This window comes from Mus caroli, unplaced genomic scaffold (genome assembly GCF_978045245.1).
Source record: "Mus caroli unplaced genomic scaffold, Mus_caroli_1 scaffold_22, whole genome shotgun sequence".
Taxonomy (NCBI): domain Eukaryota; kingdom Metazoa; phylum Chordata; class Mammalia; order Rodentia; family Muridae; genus Mus; species Mus caroli.
Genome location: NW_028227277.1, coordinates 4,770,135 through 4,774,382, shown reverse-complemented (window position 1 = coordinate 4,774,382; position 4,248 = coordinate 4,770,135). Strand labels below are relative to the sequence as shown.

The 4,248-nt window shown below is 40.4% G+C and overlaps 1 pseudogene; it reads left to right on the top strand.

The window, feature by feature from the left end:
* Window positions 1–795: 795 nt before the first annotated feature.
* LOC147000014 (multifunctional methyltransferase subunit TRM112-like protein pseudogene) lies at window positions 796–1,160 on the top strand (annotated as a pseudogene).
* The last annotated feature ends 3,088 nt before the right edge of the window (window positions 1,161–4,248 follow it).

Here is a 4,248-nt window from a genome sequence, read left to right as displayed (position 1 = left end):
TTATACCACTGTACTCTATTTCCCTTTCCTTAGAAGAGCTCCTCCTCCTTCATGTTCCCATACTAGATAGCTCATCTCTCTTACTCTAAATGAAACACACACATGAATAAAACTTACAAGCTAATTCCATACATAAGTGAAAGCAGGCATTTTGTGTCTTTCTGGGTCTGGTTTGCCTATTGGACATTTTCCTGATTAACAGTTGATGGGAGAGGATCCAGTATACAGTGAGTGGTGCTATCCCTTCAAAGATGTTGATAAAATAAATAAGAAAGCAAGCTGAGGGTGGGGCTTGAAAGATGACTCAGTGTTTAAGAGCACTTTCTGCTCTTTTAGAAGGCCAGGGTTTGAATCCCAGAACTCAGGTGGCAGCTCATGTGTAGCTCCAGTATCAAAGGACCAAAGATATCCACCCAAGCAAAACACTCTAATAATGTATATGTACATTAATGTATATATAATGTTATTAAAATAAAAGTTAAAAGTAGCTTATATATTTTGTAAGAAGAAAAGCTGAGAAAACTGTGCTGAGAAAGCCAGCAAATTAGTAGCCTTTATCCATTTGCCCTTCCTATTGTCCGACATGAGTTCCTGCCTTGATTTCTCTCACTGATGGAGTGCAATGTAGAAGATTAACACAAACTAAGCCTTTTTTCAAAGGGAAAAGAGGAAAGGGTGGATGGGATGGGGATTTGTTGAAGGAAACCTGGGAATTGAGCTATCATATAAAATGTAAATAAATCCCAAAATTAATGAAAAAATTAGTCCTGTGCAGAAAACCAATGTGCAGAACACATGAAATTGCTTACCTACAATCTCCTAAACTCACATGTGTGGAGCTTGGGCATGCATGTTTTCCATCTGTACCTGTAGGCCACCGAAATCCTCATCAACCCTGTGGAGTTCAACCCTGACTTTCTGGCACTAATGCTCCTGCAGTGCTTGTGCAGGCAGCAGACACCTCAGTATTGGCCGAGGTACTAAAAAGCCAGCTGACAGCTATGAACCAGACAAGATGTTTTTGAGGAAGATGTACCCACATGTGATTTGAAATCGATGTCCTGGAGGGTGCCCTGCAATGCCCAGAATCTGGACATTTTTTCCCCATCAGCCACAGGATCTGCAATATGATGTTGAATGATGAGGAGACAGAGAAGTAACCTTGCTAACCACCACACTGATAGATGGGAGTGGGTGCTCAGGTGGAGGAACACGCTCATGGAATCAGGGGCACAGGGGATGTGACAGGGGGTTTCTGGGAAAGTGGGAAACTGGGGAAGAGGTCAACATTTGAAATGTAAATTTAAAAATATCCAATTAAAAAAAAAAAAGACCAACCAAATAATTCACAGGGAGGGGCCCATGGCTGCAGCGGCATATGTATGGGAGGATGGCCTAGTTGGACACTAGTGGGAGAATAGAAGCATGGCCCTGGAAGACCCCATGCTACAGTGTAAGGGAATGCCAGAATAGGAAAGCAGGAGTGGTTATATTGGTGAGTAGGGGGAGTTGGGATGGGATAGTGGGTTTTCCAAGGGGAAACCAGGAAAGGATTTGAAATGTAAAAATAGAAAATATTTAAGAAAAAAAGAAAAGAAAAGAAAAGAAAAGGGGAGGGGAGGGGAGGGGATTGGAGGGGAGGGGAGGGGAGGGGAGGGGAGGGGAGGAGAGGAGAGGGGAGGGGAGGGGAGGAGATGAGAGGGGAGGGGAGGGGAGGAGAGGGGAGGGGAGGGGAGGGGAGGGGAGGGAAGGAGAGGAGAGGAGAGGAGAGGAGAGGAGAGGAGAGAAGAGAAGAGAAGAGAAGAGAAGAGAAGAGAAGAGAAGAGAAGAGAAGAGAAGAGAAGAGAAGAGAAGAGAAGAGAGTAAAATAAAACAATGAAATTAAATAAACCACATTGGGAACAATAAGTTAATACCAGAATAAAAAATCAAAGACGCTGGGTGTGGTGATACAAGCCTTAATCCCTGCACTTGGTAGGCAGAGACAGGCGAATTTATGAGTTCCAAGTTAGCCTGATCTTCAGAATGAATTCCATGACTGAGTGCTACACAGAGAAACCCTGCCTCAAAAAAAAAAAAAAAAAAAAAAAAAACAGAAAAAAAAGAAAGAAAGGAAGAAAGAAAGAAAGAAAGAAAGAAAGAAAGAAGGGAGGGAGGGAGGGAGGGAGGGAGGAAGGAAGGAAGGAAGGAAGGAAGGAAGGAAGGAAGGAAGGAAGGAAGGAAGAAGGGAGGGAGGGAGGGAGGGTGGGAGGGAGGGAGGGAGGGAGGGAGGAAGGAAGGAAGGAAGGAAGGAAGGAAGAAAGAAAGAAAGAAAGAAAGAAAGAAAGAAAGAAAGAAAGAAAGAAAGAAAGAAAGAAAGAAAGAAAGAAAGAAGGAAAGAAAGAAAGAAAAAGAAAGAGAGCAAAGCACCAAAGCACTCACATGCATGCAGAGTAGCACTGGTTCCAAAGACAGCCCTTTCCTAATGATACTATAGCACATGGTTTCACAAGATGGATTCTGATCATGTTCTCAGATAGGGCATTTTACTATACTATCTAGGTTATTCCCACATGGTCACAAGAAACAAAAGAAAGCCAAGATCAGAGTCAGAAGCAGGCCTTATACTGATGCCAAACGCAGGCTGTGAGGCACACCATGCTTTCTGTTTTCAAGCTTCCAGAGAATGGTTCTCAACCTTCCTAATGCTGTAGTTCCTTCACATATATACTTCCTTAATCTATGGTGAGCCACTCAATATAATATTTTTGGTACTTCATAACTATAATTTCCTACTTTTATAAATCCTAACATAAATATCTGACATAAAGATAGTTTTAGACAACTCCCATGAAAGTGTCACAAGGACTCACAACCTACAGGTTGCCGTTCAAGGTGCCAGGCACAAGTAAAACTAGCCAGTCCCTAGATTTTCACACTTTCTGCCTTCCGGAACTGTACTAGGATAGATGTGCTCTATTTTTTTGTCTAAGAATGTGATCATCTGTAACACTACCTGGAAGCACACATGTGGATGAGGGAGTCTCTTTTCCTGTCCTGGAATCTTGGCAGTGTTGAGTCAGTTCTAATCAAATAGAAGAAAAAGGATACTGGATGAATTCCTACTCAAAGGCTTTGGAGACAACAGCGATTCTGTTTTGTTCTTAAGGAGATGGGAGAGGATTTGTGCTCCATGAAAATGGTCCATACATTCACTAATTTGATGCCTACCTGTATATTTGTGTGCGCTTTGTACTTTTGTCTGCTGTGTGTCATGCTCTGTGTTCTTGATTATTAACACTAGGGTCCTCACAATACCTTCAAAATGAAACTCTTCTCAGTATGAAAAACTTTCATACTTGTCCTCTGTTTACAATATGATTCTTTAAAAAATAAGTTTCTAAGTCCTTTGTACAAACAATAAGATCAACATTTCTGTGAAGACACTTTTAATTGAAAATACATCTTTTCATTCAATACATTCTGATTACAGTGCCCCCAAATCCTTCTACATCCTCTCCATTTCTCCTCTCACCCACATTCACAGCTTTTTCTTTCTCCCTTTATTAAAATACAAGCAGGCATCTAAATAATAATGATACTAGTAATGATAATAATAACAACAATAATGATGATTAAGATACAATAATAAAAAAAAAAGAACTAGAATAGAAGAAAGCAAACAGAATAAAATTAGCCAAAGAAAAAGCACAAGAAATACACATGTAGACACAGAGATATACATGATCACAAACACTCTGAAATCCCATAAAAAGATAAAACTGGAAACCATACTATATAAACAAGTGGCCCTTAATGTTTTCTTTAAAGAACCCTGCCAATACTTTATTACATAAAGAAGCTCAAAGATTGTCATTAAGTTTGATTTGCATTTGCCAGGTAATGCAGAACTAGAGGCTTAGATTTAAGCATGGTTTGCATACCCAGTGATACCCTATCACTGGATATGCAAAAAAATGTGAAAAAAAATGGAAGAACATTTTTTTTTCCTTTCCAAGCTACAGACTGGAAATAATTTCTGAATTAAAGGTAGGGGCATTTTTCCCCTTCCCTCTCATTGCTTGGACTCTTTTTGTTGGAGACCTTGCAGGCACTGTGCATGCAGATGCTGCTACAGTCTCTTTGAGTTCAATGCACCTGTGCTTAGAAGGCCTTGGGGTGAGAGTTTTAATCACATCCATCTATGAAAGTAACAGGATGATAAGAAATATCAATGGTTCATTGAAACTTTGGTTGCTTAATTTTCTA